Here is a 15,304-nt window from a genome sequence, read left to right on the forward strand (position 1 = left end):
TCATCCAAAACAAGTATACATGCAAGCAAAATGCCAGACATTATAGAGTGTACGTCATCTGCATAAAAGGATCACATATAGTAAGAACTTGCAGAAACGTGCAGTCATGGATCACATACTCTCTTCTTGGTCATCTAAGTTTGTAATGAACAAGCTGAGCTAACTATAAACTGTAATTATAAATGGTGAGTGAAAATGAATCATGAGATCTTTTTCTGAGAAAAGAAAACCGCTATAGACCACATCATATTACATGTCCATTGAATGAAAATGTAATCCTATGTTTAAACGCACGTGTGCAGCATACATAATGGGTAAAAAGAGAAGGGAAAGTTTACCTTACAGCATTCCTTGAATTTAAAAATTGCGAGCTTACCACCAGGAGAAACCAAAGGATCCAAAGTGAGCCCGCTTCCTTCATATCTTCTTCTCACAGGCAAATCTGTAGAGGGAGAGAAGAGAACAACACGTTACAACTAACAGAAAAAAAGTTGTCTAAACCGTGACAGTGACTGGCTGAACAAACCAATGGCTGTTTCAAATCAGGATAATGGCCTCAGGAGAAAACTGGAATCATTAATCTGAAATGCAAAACACTGCAGCAAAGGCGCTGCAGTTTATGACGTTTCACGGTTCCTCTATTTGTTTGTGTGTTTGTGTCTGAGCGACAGAGAGAAAGTGTTCGAGTCAATATATCAAAAACAACCTCACGGGAGATTAACGTTGTATTGTGTGAGAGAAAGTAAGAAGAAAAAAGACAGAAAAAAACAGTCAGACAAAAATAGTTAATGGTTTTAATCATTAATCATTTTGTGCTGAGCCTCCACTCCTGCAGGACGGCAGCAGCAGCGATCTACCAGTTTAGTAACCGGGCGCATGTGAGATTAAAATTCACTTGAGGTCTATTTGCTTTGGCTTTCAGAGTCCCTGTTGTAAGCCCATTACTCCACAGTTTGAACAGTTAGGACCACCTACTGATGGTTGTCCACACCCCGCAGCGGCCCAGGGGGCAGACTTTTTAACAGATAGACAGATAGACATGCCTCTAAGTCCTACAAGTCACTGTGAAAGGTGAGCAGGATTGATAGCATTTCTTTTGGCTTTCAGACACACACTGATGTGGTCGGCTTTTTAGCAGGAGGATGACAAATAAACCTGCAACTAAATCTGCCAAGAATTTAAGGCTAGGAGTGCTGATCTCTGACCCCTCGGATTTCCCTCAAATTTCAAATTTCTCATTTATAATCTATGGTAATTATGAGGATGATTATTAAACTGATTATATCGGACAAAACAAGTCATCTGATGACATAACCTTGGTTGGTTGGCATTTTCCACTCTTTCCGGAAATTTTATAGACTGGACACTGCGACATGTGGCCAGGAGGAGCCCAAAACGAAGCACCAACCTTCTAATCAAAGGACAACTGCTCTACCTCATGAGTCACAATCGCCCTTAGGCCTCCTGTCAGTATTAAATCGTGGCCCTTAATTTGTGAAGGTTTTTCGCTTGGAAAAGGACTAAAATGAGCTGCCCCAGGTGTATCGACAGATTAATTGTTTCAGCTGTTAAAAAAGCTTTTGATATTCAATTTTATTGCCTATCATCGTAAACCTCATCCTCAGATATCTCCGTCTATTCAGCCATTTTCAGCCTGCTCCTAAACAGACGATACAGCGCACACGTGTGCATCCAGCTGGAAAGCTCAGTCAAGGACACCGCGACAGACCGCTCTGTATCTCTGCTTTGAAAAAAAGTACACAAGGAAGACAAAGAAGCCCACAAAAACACCAATCAAAGACAAAGGGGGAAAGAAAAACGGCAGAAGAGGAAGAGAATGGATCTCAAAATGGCCTCTAGGAAAAAAGGATCTATAAAAAACACCATCATGCCAGGGCAGGAAATTCACACTCGTCAATTATCAACTTTTCACCTCTGGGTGTGCATCAGCGTGTGGTTTGTGATTTGTCTGAAAGTGGGATATTCTCTGATAGCGAGACATTCTACAAGTCAAACAACAGCAGAGACACATCGGGACAATTGGCACTAACGTGTAAAAAGTTTCCACACCAAAGACAAAAAAGAATCAGTCATTTGTTAACACTTAGAGGAATAGTTCAACGTCTTGGGAAGTGCACTTATTCTCTTTCTTGCAGAGAGTTGGATGAGAAGATTTACATTACTCTGATGTCTGTACAGTAAATGTTAATCTACAGCCTGCAGATGGTTAGCTGAGTTTAGCATAAAGACTGGAAACAGGTAGAAACATCTATCCAGACTCTTTCCAAAGGTTAAAAAAAACACCTCAGCTGTTAGTTGGAGTAGCAATTAGGATCATCTGAGACACCAATAATCTCTGGAACATTTCAACACGTTAACACACTCTCAGCCCATCAATAATACATTTGCCAACAGCAAGTTTCACAGTTGAATATCTCTGCTGCACATGTGACAGTTTATTCAAACTCTATATTTGACTTACAGCGAGGGGAGCTTTGGCTTCTTTCGTATTTCTGTCTTACCCATTAGCTCTTCCTAAGCATAGTCCCCAACGCCATTAGGTCCAATATGATGTGATCTGTCAGGCTTGAAGCATGTGTTGCTCATTAAAAAGACAAGACCCCAGAAAATTGGAGACAAGAGAAAGCACTCTAACGGGCTGAGTGCATAGTACACATGCAAAGCACTCGATCCTCTCCAGGAATGCTGTTCAGCATGAAGATCAAGTGAAAAGTCAACCAGTGAAAATGAGGATTTGAGAGAATCTGCTTTTGCATCATTGATTACTCCTTAGATTGTTAAATTAACCACTTTAAAAAAACAGACTCGTTCATTTCCTGTGGTGACTGTATTGAAAGTAACTGTAGAAGGAACGTTTAAAAACTAAAGGTTTTACTCTTGAATTTGTGCCCTTGAACAGACATTGCTCTAGTTTGAAAAGGGTCTTTTTCATGGAGTTCTATACTTTACAAAGATACACAATGAATGCGTGGCTGACCTTCAAACTTAACAAAGCTTATACTCTTTGTATAATCCACCTACTGTCTGCCTCCGTTAAATGTATTGTCTTTGATGGTCGACTCAAATATCAACCTTTTAAAACTCAAGTCTAGTACAAAATACATTTGTACCTTCATTTGGAGAAAGTTTGAAAGATTTTTTTTTCTCTTTACATTTGATGATGGAAGACATATTGCCTCGGGCTTTCTTTTATTGTTCCCAGAAACTCTATAAAAATTGAATAACAGTGTCCTGATTTTACTGATTTTATGTGTTTTGCCATGTGTTTTGAGAGAGGAGACTCTCTCCCCCCTCTCTCTCTCTGCCCTCTTTTTTACTTTCCTCCTCAGTTTACCCCTCATCCTTTCTTCTCCCTCTCATTTAGTCATCATTACATCGCTCTGTCAGGAGCGGTCACTGGCACGGTGACAACACAGATCTGTGCTGACATCACAAGTAATGGAGGATGCAGCAGCTCGATCTGGCCCCCTCCCCGCCTCCGACGTCTCACCACTTCGGAGCCCATCACTCAGTCTGAAGGGAGCAGCCACAAGGACGTGATTTGGTGTCCCATTCACGGGGCCACGACAAACGAGCTGTATTGCAATGCGAGCTCGTGTGGATTAGTTTGTCGAATGGACAGATTGATGTCCCATAAGTCTTGTCTAAAAGGGAAAATATTTTCACTGGTCTACAAGCTATGATCTATAACCTATACTGAAGGACTCTCTTTACTACTATACTGCTTACTACAACAGGGGGTTAACAACTCTACAACAGCACATCCATAATCACACGTCCCCTCAAGTAATTTAATGTACGTGTCATGGCCTCCTGAATGTGCTGTCAACGACATCAGGGAAAGCATCAGGTGCATTGGATATCTCTGTGGCCTTCTGGGAACACACACAATGAAGGAACATTTATAAAGAGGCATGAGGCACGGTGCACATGCACTGAATTTACAGTTCTTATCTTTGTTCAATGCATTTTTGAAATGTCCAAAGAAAAAATGTAATCCGGTAAAACACGCACGTATTTCTTTGAAGGAATGTATTTTTTTTATTATACCAATAAATATAAACAAATACTAAACATATGTACAGAAGTAAGTGATATGATTATAGAGTCCTCTAATATTGAATCACTATATACATATTTATCATTTTTTTAAACTCTTAAATGATGAAAGAAAAAGCAGGAATGACTGTTTTAGGCTAATTTAGTACTTGACAATTCAAAGTAGTTAATTAAACTGATGGGAAAATCTTTTAAATCGACATATTTCCATGCTTCTTGATTTGCAACATTGCCAACAATGGACTAATCCAACTAGATTTACTAAACGGTAAGCGAACATGCTGTACTTTTTGGTGCATTAATGTTTGCTTATGTTTTTTTTTGTAAGTTTTGAGTTTCTGACTTAATAGCAAGTGAATATAATTTAAAGAACTGAACTGAACTGAACTATGTCGGCTGATTTTTGTGAAACTTGGATGTCAGAGTGCCAAGAGAGAGATTTGTGAACTTGTTCTAACATAAACAGGAATATCATGTGACTTTGACACAAAAAAAAACACATTTTCCCTGTGATAGATAATCACATTCTGTATATCACAAAATAATTTCTAGTCTCTACGAGTTGATTTTCAAACAATACCGAAATAAGTGGAAATTTGGCTGCCAGAAAACGAATAGTATGTTCTGTAGGCTGGTATATGCAGTTTGGAGGAAATAACATAAAAAAATAAGAATTCATTAATTAGGGCCTTGTAGTTCTATGACTAGTCTGTTTTAACACTCTGCTCTGAGTCTCTTGTCAGCACGACTTGAAACTAGCATATTTCTGAGTCAAGCTCGTGTTGAGTTGAAACAGGTAAAAAGTAAAATGGGTGAAAGCCCTACTTTTTTTTGTGTCTTTTGGACTTATCACCCCTTTTAAAAATATATTATGCCAGTCTCTCCAAATACGGTCAAAAGAAACAAGCTTGCGTCGTTCCGAGCATGTATTTCCCTCCCCATCCTCACCCCACCCATATCCCACTGTTCTCTGCATTCTCATTTCCTCTCAGGCCTCTTTTCTTTTTCACTTCCATATATCTTCTGCTCTTTTAATCTATTTCCCCTCTCACCTTGTTTCTCTCTCTCTCTCTCTCTCTCTCTCTCTCTCTCTCTCTCTCTCTCCCCCCTATACCCCCCATCCCCCTGTCTTCGCTCCACCTCCCCCTCTCATATCTCTCCCATTCTTCTCCTCCTACGATGTTCCCCTTTTAAAGCTCTGCCCTCCCTCCCTCTCCAGTCGTCTCTTTCTCCCTTTTTCCGGCTACATATTTAAGGCGTTCTCTCTGACTCTCTGAGCAGATCCAAGAGATTCATCAGCTCGCACATCCTTTAAACATTAAACAGGTTCCCGTTATGACAGATCATATTTTCAACCAATCTGTCTGTGTTCCACAGTCCTAGTCCTCCTCCCTGTTCTACTGTATCTGTAACCAAGCAATCAGACAAGACACAGAGCTACAAAAACATCTGCAGTACTTAAAGAAAAGCAGCATAACAGAAAATCACAATAATGTGCAATTGTTAAGATTGATAAGAGTTAAACCTTAAGATTAATCTATTTAAAAAGGCAAGACCTTCCACAGTGTTTATAATAGTATTTTATTTGGATCTTGCCCTTGAATAAAAACAATTACAACAATAAAAAATTATTTTTGTTAGAATTTAACAATTAGTCGGCAAGTGCCGAGAAGAAATTGACCTAGACCCTTCCCGCTGTCCAACAATTGAACCCTAAAATTCTCTCCTGTTCCCGACCTATCTGTGAGTCCCGACCCAGTGTTTGAGGATGACTGTTTCCATAAACCTGAAGGCCCAGCTGAACCTGCACCTCCTCCACATAAAACCCAGTCCAGCCTCAAACAGTTTCCTGTTCAAGCAAAAGAGGGCTACAGTACATTTTTTGAATATCCGGAGGTGCCTTTAAAATGCCTTGTTTATCAGCTTACCAGAGGACCCAGCACATCTGATTCAGCACAGCTGCAGGCCCACGCTGTTAATAGTAGAGATTTAGAAAAATAATGAGACTTGTGTCAACGTCTGCCAATCTAAACAAAATGTTCCACATTTTTACCAATTAAGGCCATCAATGACTCAGCACCTGAACAAAACATTGACACTCATAGTCCATCAGTCAATGGTGTTGTTCGCTAATGGTTTTGATATGATGAAATTAATTGTATATTCATACAGTCTCTGAGCCCAAAACAATGGCAGCGGATTGATCACTTGTGAATCCAGACTACGGACTACAATGAGGTTCCAGTGAAGGATTGTTGAAGCCTGATTTACAGTCTCAGCATCCCAAACACTCCAAGAATGTGTTGATGATTAACCAGTGGAGGACCAAAGAGATTATGACAGAGAAATTCATCTCCATGATGAGTAAACAAATTAAAAAGCATCTGAATACACAAAGCCTTCATAGTCTGGATTGATTGGACCGTTATCTCCTCCAGCATAATGTGATTCATCAGGACATGAGCACATTTAAATGTAGATACAAACTTGCATGTTGTGCATTCTTAAGCCGTTTTCATTCTCCAAATTTTAAGCAATGATTACCCTGAAGTGAAATTGATTTTTATTTTATGTTGCGCTGGAGGACACCAGCTCCCACGTCCTTTATTAAAAGCTCTGCCCTTGAAGAGATATTTAGTGCCGTAACTCACCCTAAAGGAGCTATATTGCCTTCCAGTATTGGAGCTCAAGCACCAGTCTCAAATCCAGCCAATTATTCACCGGTGAAATGGCAGGAATACGGTTAGGGGCACTGAAGCAAGAGAGCATCGTGTGCTCCAGTGTTCTAGCTGTTAAAAACAAGCCTTCTGTAATAAGAGGACTGTCCCTGGCTCTGTGTAAACAGTTGATTTATACCTGCTCTCTAATGCCACGACATCCCACACACTTCCTCTGCTAGACCAGAAAGCAACCGAACAGGCAGACAGGGGAGGGATGGGGAACATGGATAGCAGTGCAACAAGACTCTGGTGGGTATCATCTCGTCATAGTCTAGACTTCATCCAGATACATTAACGCCATTATTCTTCTAACTGGCATGGACTCCTTTCAAGCACTTGAAACATTCATCATATGTAAATTTGTTTCTCAGTGTTTGCCAGGCAGACTGATGGGAGCCCTCTTACCATTTTACCGTTTCCTCCTCTCCACTTACTACATGGAACCGTTTGGACTCCAACAGCTAATTATTCAACTGCAGTTAACAGACTTACATGGGCCCATGCATCTTAGGCTGACTCCTTTTTTATTTTACTGTTGGGTAACATCACAAAGTGAGCATGGTTTTTCCATTTCTGTAACATCCAGGGGCGTTTCTAGGATTCAAAGAAAGGGGGGGCTTAGCCCCAAGGAGAGGGGCATGTTTGCGCGCGTAATTGTTTTGGGGCCCATTTGGGACCGCTAGATATCCATTGTTTCAGACAGTTCATAGATTGGTTCAATCAGAACGAGTGTGATTTTGCTCTGTAGTTTTGCTTGCTTTCAGTATATGATAACACAAGAGACAGAATTTCAGGGTCATAGTGAAATTTGACAACACAAATATGAACTTTTCTCAAATAAAGAGAGAGAAATAATTTTCCTGCTTATAAAGGAAAGACGGATAAACTAGCTTTCATATCCGCGTCACTCCCAAATCCTAATTCTTAAAGGGGCCGCACACAATGGATGGAGAATGGACCTGACAGTGTCAACTTTTGAGTTGTTTACTTGTTTTGCTATGAGCAGAAGGGAATACGATTTTGATCAACATTTACATCTATTTTGTTGTCAGTGTAGTTTTTACATACCAGTGATATTTTATGCTCATTTGGACACTATCACTGAGATAACGATGAACTAGTTCAGTGTCAAATATACCATTCAATGGAGAAAAAAACATGAATAACAAAAATAAAAAAACACATTTCAAGTACATCTTAATTATCGAATGATAAATATTGTATGATGGGCTGAAATGGAAGAAATCTTCTTATATCCATCTGGTCAATGAATTGGATGATATAGCGGTACAATAGCGTTATGAGGGACGTTATGACATTTAGTTTTCACTTGCACTAACTGATTATAAACAACAACATTCTATAGCGACTGATATTATTGTTTTGAATTCGCTCGTTCACACTCTTGCTCACTGGAGACAGTTTCTAACAAAATAGCTAGATAGCTAGCTAGCTAGCTAGCTAGCTAGCTTAGTGTTAACATAGCCCACTACAATATTCAGCCCCCCTAAAATAGGCCTAACGACGCCCCTGGTAACATCCCTAAATGATCCTAAATTGGGCATTACATTCGTTTTAGCAAACTGTCTGGAACATGTCTGGAAAAGTTGTATTGTTGTCTATATATTGCCTGCCATAAATAAAATATGGTGTGTATCTCTCTCATTCTGTGCTGTATGACTTCTAAAACACAACAAATTATTCAAATCCAGCCCCTGTTCAAGTCTAAGAAATGAGACAATGTAGGACAGAAAACAATGAGCAGCAGCAGAGATTCACTGGCTTAATCATGGAAACTGGTTGGTCTATAATCCAAACAAAAAACTCTGCATTAACCAAAAAAAATAGATCCTTTTCATTCTTACTTTTTAGAAACAGAATAGGAGTAGAACTGACATTCCCATTTAGCAGGTTTGTTTCTAGCAGCAGCGCTGGGTCTAATGGTCCCTCCGCCTCACTGCTGAAAATGACTGAACCAAAACAGTAAAATAGCCATTAAAAACAACCCAACAACCTCAGAGCTGAGAGGAACTGCAGTCTGGTGACAATTATCTGTGGATTCATCACTACGAACGACCCCTTTCACATACAATTAGTCCTGTGCTCCATTGTTGATACAAAAAATAGTGATAAAAGCTGCTTCAAAATGACCTACAATAAATGAAGTCAGCAGGAAGAACCACACTTTATCGCCAACAGCCAAGTCCTCCCCGCATTAAATTACATGCTCCATATGCATCCTGGCAGGACCTGCACCCATTATGCTCTGCTATTCGCAAACTTCCTCCACTCCTCATTCCTACTTCTCTTTCTCTGTCTATTGTTCTCTTCCTCTCCATCTGTCTCTCAAGGTCTTTGCATTAATCTGCAGAGGGAGCACCAGTACTCTAAACCCAAAAGATCCACCCAAAAGATCCACAGTAAACTCAAAAGATCCACAGTAGTCCCCATTAGTTTCAGACCAATTTCCAGCAGAACCAACTGACTGTCCGGTCCGAGCCACTGTTTGACCATTGTTCATTCACACAAGCTTGTTCTGTTCTCTCTGTAAATGCCATGAAGTATTTGCCCCATAAAACGTTTTTTTTTTACTAACTAACATATTACTTTCAAGCTCATCATGCTGCACATAAATTGGGGCTGTTGTTTCCACCACTAATCAGAGATTTATTTCAGAGTTACACATACTTCTTTCTCCTAAAAAGCTTTGGAAAAGCGTCTTTCTACTCTATTTTCAGCAACAGCAAAACGGCATCACAATCATCTGCTTTGATTTCTCCGAAGCAGCAAATCTGCCAATGAACAGAACTACATCACTAAAGACTATAATAACCAGCAGATGCCTGGCAAACAAAATAAAAACACTGGTGTGATTGCTGCTTTCAAAGCTTCAGCTGATTTGCATAAAGAGTGATTAATTCGAGCTAATGTCATCCCGAGGGTCGCTTGTGAGATGGTGTTTGGTTAAAGACCTAGTTTCATGACAAAATAATCACTCCGTAGTGTATTGGGGAACTTTCTGACTTGTAGACACACTGCACATTGAAGTCTTACTTTTTTGTTTCATATCATCATTTAACAATAAGCAATCTTGAGGACAGATGTTCCTTTCATTACAATGCCAATCTGCATTTACAAGGTTGCACTTCATCGATACTCTCCAAATGGGAATCTGAGGCGATCAGAACGTACAAACAATAGTTCAGCACTATTAAAATGCATATTTTAAGAGCATTAGTATACATGTCATGCTACATAGTTTAAGATGATTTACAATCGAACGTAGTTGCAGTTCAGACTGTCACTAAACATAACAGCCTTTCCAATAAGAACAGAGACCATTCAGCTGTGTTGTCAGGTTTATTGAATATATCCACTCAATATAATCTCCTGAATGACATTTTCTCCTCCTGATACTGGTAAACAAAGGAGTCTGTTTACAAGAGAAGGCTTTGTTCTTTCAAAGAAGTTGCTTCCTCTCCGACATTGACATCTTCCCACTACGTTTTTTCCTGAACCGATTAAGTTACTCTCAGCCTCTCAGAAGCAGTGTGGACAGCTTCAGGTGCAGACATCTGCCACTGAACGGAGGGTATATTCAGGATATCTAAGTCCTTTCATCTGGCAAACTTTCCTTTCCCCAGCCTCTTCACTTCCTCTTGACATTCCACTGAGTGTACATCTCGACTGTCACCTACCGATGACGTTTGTTTGTCTCATCGCACAAAAGCAGAGAGCAGAGGACAGATGGTGAGCGCCATATGACCTCTCCGTTAAAATAACTCAAACTGAATTCTCTAGAACATCTAGATGCATCCAACATTTTGGGAAGTATGTTTAACCATGTTCTTGCCAAATCATAAAAAAATAGAACGTGTAGTGTGTTTATTATTGAGCTTTAGAGGTGCTGGTAGGTGAATTGTGTTACCTTTGGATAGAGAATAGCTGTCTTTATGAGAAGCTATACGCTAGCTGGCTGTGGCTTCGCATCTATCGAACACTCAAAGTGATATCGATCTTCTACTCTAACTCTCTGCAAGAGAGTGAATAGGCATATTTCCCACAATGTCTAAACACGTCTTTGAATATTATAAATGCAAAGGTACTTCAGGAGAACTGAGATTTCTATCGACATGTATACCGACTGGAATTTAATTTATACTTAAGTCCTCTTGAAGATCTGGAGATTCTTGGCAATGTTATATTTTTTCCCCTTCCCATTGCAGACATTATAAGCCCTTGTGCTCTCTAGAGGTCAACAAGATCACAGGTTATATCTTTACTCTAAAGCGCCACATTAAAGGCATTACTAAACAATAAAAGAGATCAAAATGCAACTGTGAGTGCAGAGAGCTGAGTGGAAGAAGAGTGGACACTGTGTACAATATGGCTGTACAGAGCAGCTTGTTTTAAGCAGAGAAGAGGTGCTACAAATCAAAAATAAAAGATAAGCCCTTCTGGATCAGGCGCAATCAGAAAGAAAATAGATCCCCGAGGATGAGATCAGAGACCCCGAGGGCGGAGATCAAACATTATCATGCTACTCAATCTCAAGCTCAAACAAGACAGTTCAAAAAGCATCGTATTCGGATGGAAAACGATCGCCACGTATTGGAACAACTGAATGCTCTGGGGTGTGAACGGAGCAGCCATTCTCAACGATAAATCCGGCTAGGTGGGAGGAATAGGAAATAAAGAGGTTGACAGAAATAGCTCCGTGTCAGCAGGCACAGTAAAAGCACATCAGAGACGCACAACACAATAATTTCAGTCGAGGTTCAGAAGGCATATCACTCCTGCATGATCCAATAAGACTGCAAAATGATAACACATGCACATAGACTCACTGAAATAAAATCTCATTAAATGGATATAAAGTATCTTGGTTCTCTCCATAACCTTTTTTTAAACCGTGTTCCCCTTGTAGGGAAATGATTAGCAGCTTTGGAAACACATTTCCAAGAAACCCAGGAACCAACAGGCAGTTCAACCTTCACGCAAAACATCTACTGTACTGTAAATATCACCTACTGTACTGTAAATATCACCTACTGTACTGTAAATATCACCATTACTGGCTGTCTGTGCCTGCAGGAAAACAATCCGCGATGCCTAAGGGCATACATCTAAAATGAGCCGACAGAAAAATAACTGCGCGGAAATGTGCAATTGAAGTCAATCAAACCAAAACACTGAAAGAAAAGCTAATGGTGTCTCTCATGTCTTCAGGTGACTAATGCACAGTAGCCTATATTGCTGATGGCGTAAACCAACTATATAAGTAAACTATATGCAGGTGACAGAGAAGCAGCAGAAAAAGAGGAGAGAGGAGGACGATGGAGCGTTATCGAGCATTTCTTTATTATTATTATCATCATTCATTTCTATGACATTAGTTATTGATTTTCTGAACTGTACAGGGCTGAGTAGGGTATAATACGTACAGTATCGCTTATAATTTCTTCGCTGATGACAGCAATATGTTTCACTAAAATTGGGCAAAGGACATTATGTTCAGTCTCTATCAAATCGTCTAAAATCTAAATGGCAAAAAATAAGCACCAGAAGGACCTTGTGGTACTGAATGGCAAATTAACACTCGCCACAGAAACAATGTGTTGCATGCTTGCGATGTTGCCCGCGCAGCCCAACAGGTGAAGCATTGCTTTCAGTTCTGCTCTGACCTAGAACTCTGATTGTTGTTTTCATTCTATGCTGAACAAATGACTAATCCCATTCCGCTCGTATTTATGCAGAGAAAACAAGACTGTTATGAGAGTGTCATTATGAAATGTCAAGTTTTGTTATTGAATAGAAAGGGGGGGGGGGGGGGGGGGGGTAACCACTCAGGAAACGTATTTTATAGTAACAAGCAGATCATTAATTAATTATTTACCATTCATAATTTTGACATAGTTCTTAAGTCTATACAATCAAAACATTATGTCCTGCTTGATGCACAACATTTATAGATTCAAAATGGTGACATTAAAAAGAAGCTTTCGGGGCTCTTATTCTTCTTCTCCATATCGTTCAGACAGAGCAATACTGCCCGAGCCACACACACTAACACACACACACACTTTTAACCAGCTATTCAACTGAATATAATGTCTCCCATAATAACAAGCATTTCAGTTAGATATTTCTAACTTGATTTGTCAGAATGTCATCGTCTGTCAGGTGAAGGTGAAGGGGGGGGGGGGGGGGGGGGGGGGGGTGGACATGACCCTGTGATTGGTCATGCCCTGGCACCTGTAATAAAACCCCATTAAACTGGGTTTGGCAGAGTGTGGAATATTGACTGCAGTTCAGAGCAGTGGAGACAGCAAAACTCTATTGCATGTGTCAGAAAGTAATTTTAATGGCATGATTCTGTGATATAGCCTACTACACACACAGTGATGAGATATTTAGCCAAATCCTCAAAACATTTTGGAAATGTACTTAAATGTACCACGCGTTCATGCAGGCACAGAGGTATGCGCACATTCTCTACCAGCTGTTGTGTATTGCTAACTGGCCTTTTTATTGTAAGCGACTTTCTCTTCGGCATGACAGCCGAGCCAACCGTTAGCACTGACAGGTTCTGTCAGAAAGAGCCGAAAGCACAGCTAGCCTGATCGTGTCTGAAGCTGACAAAATCCTCCCACAAGCTTTTCTAAAGCACATTAAGGTTTTACATTATTTATTTAATACAAAAGCCAAAGTTTGTAACCTTGAATTCGTATTTTTTTCAAGAGCCAAGCAAGCTGTTTCCCTGCTTTCTGCTAAGCTAAGCAAACCATCTCCAGGCTGTAACTTCAAATTGAACCATCACATATGAGAGTATACAGCTTGACATCCAACTCTTTGCAAACATGTGAATAAGTGCATTTTCCAAAATGTCAAACTATTCATTTGAATTGAATGGAAAATCATATATTGTGACGATACTAGACTCCAAACAAAGAAACGCATCACCACCCCACTTTTACTATGGTCCGGTACATACAATAGGCTACATGCAAAGCTTTGACAACAAGAGATGTATGTACGTGCAGGCATGTCTGCTACAGTCCAAATATATCAATCATGTTGCTTTTAGGACATTTTGTCAGGCACACACAGTATCAGCCAAAGACTTAAATATGCTTTGAGGATCATTTCTTCAAAATGATGGATGGACTGTTCGGAAAAACCGCAGCATAGATACTTATAGATCAAAAGTCATTGTCATGCAATCTAATGCAAAGTTGATTAATTAAAACGTCTGCTCAGGCTAGCTTGACGTCACTGCTCTAAAAATAGCTCCCAATAAGATAATCACTCCTTATTTCAGGCTTGGATTCAATAATCTGTCTTTGAAATTTCTATTCAAGACTTTTAGAATAAAATAGAAAGTAGGGGGATCTGTTTCATATCTTTCCCCGGATGCTTGATCTGCATGTGAACTCATTTCGTTGATGAGTGGTTTATTTCAACTCTAGTCCTTATCGGCACTGTCCAAAATGTATTCTTTTGCACATGTGAGTTGGCTAGAAAGGAAATGTGTGCTGCATGGCTTCACGCCAATCCAGATGCTCCTGTTTTAACACACACACAAACACACACACACACACACACTCACAAAGTCACATATATTCACAGAGGTGAAAAGAGTCCATTATAGATACCATTACCATTATCTGTGCCATGCTCATGGCCACCATTTAGAGCCCAGGAAGAGTCCGGGCAGAAAAGCACACTGCAAATTGCACCACTATTAACTAATCAGTGGATAGATGTTCACTGATGTGCCGGATGTTTTTTGCACCATCACCATCACAGTCTGCCTCATAATAATTCATTAGAAGTATCCAAAGTATCCAAAGTTTCAGCATGACAACATTCTCAGTGTTTCCTCTACCACACTGCTTTGTGTACATATATATATATATATATATATATATATATATATATATATATATATATATACATATACAGTATATATATGCTACATAATACATATTTAAATTGAAATATTTATTTTTTGACACAAACTTGAGCATCTGCTGTGATTCAAAAGAGGTTTATGAACTGTACATGTATGACTAATACATGTCATAATTACTGCTTTTATAACAACTTATTATTAGAATAATTACACCATATCAGAATTGTTTTCTTTCAGAATTTGTCATCTACTGGTATGTATTACAGACTTGTAATTAGTTATGATTTATAAGACTTATAACTTATTATTATGTAATTATTGTTCATTTTAATTATTATATATCTTTCAACAATTCCTGTTATTTAAAATAAATGTAATAGTCAATTAAAATGCAAATTAAAAATAACTGCTCTCTTGATAACCTACATATAATAAAATGTATTAACTTATCAACACCTACAGTTATTGGGATTACACAAAGTATTTCTCCACTGTAATTAAAACTGCCCCCAAAAACAAGTTTTTGGAAACAGCTTTACTTTCATAAGAGATTTATTATGGTCAACTTAACAAAAATCTGACATTTATA

The sequence above is a fragment of the Anarhichas minor genome, unplaced genomic scaffold (assembly GCF_050575085.1).
Source record: "Anarhichas minor isolate MPS153535 unplaced genomic scaffold, ASM5057508v1 ptg000033l, whole genome shotgun sequence".
In the NCBI taxonomy this organism is placed as follows: domain Eukaryota; kingdom Metazoa; phylum Chordata; class Actinopteri; order Perciformes; family Anarhichadidae; genus Anarhichas; species Anarhichas minor.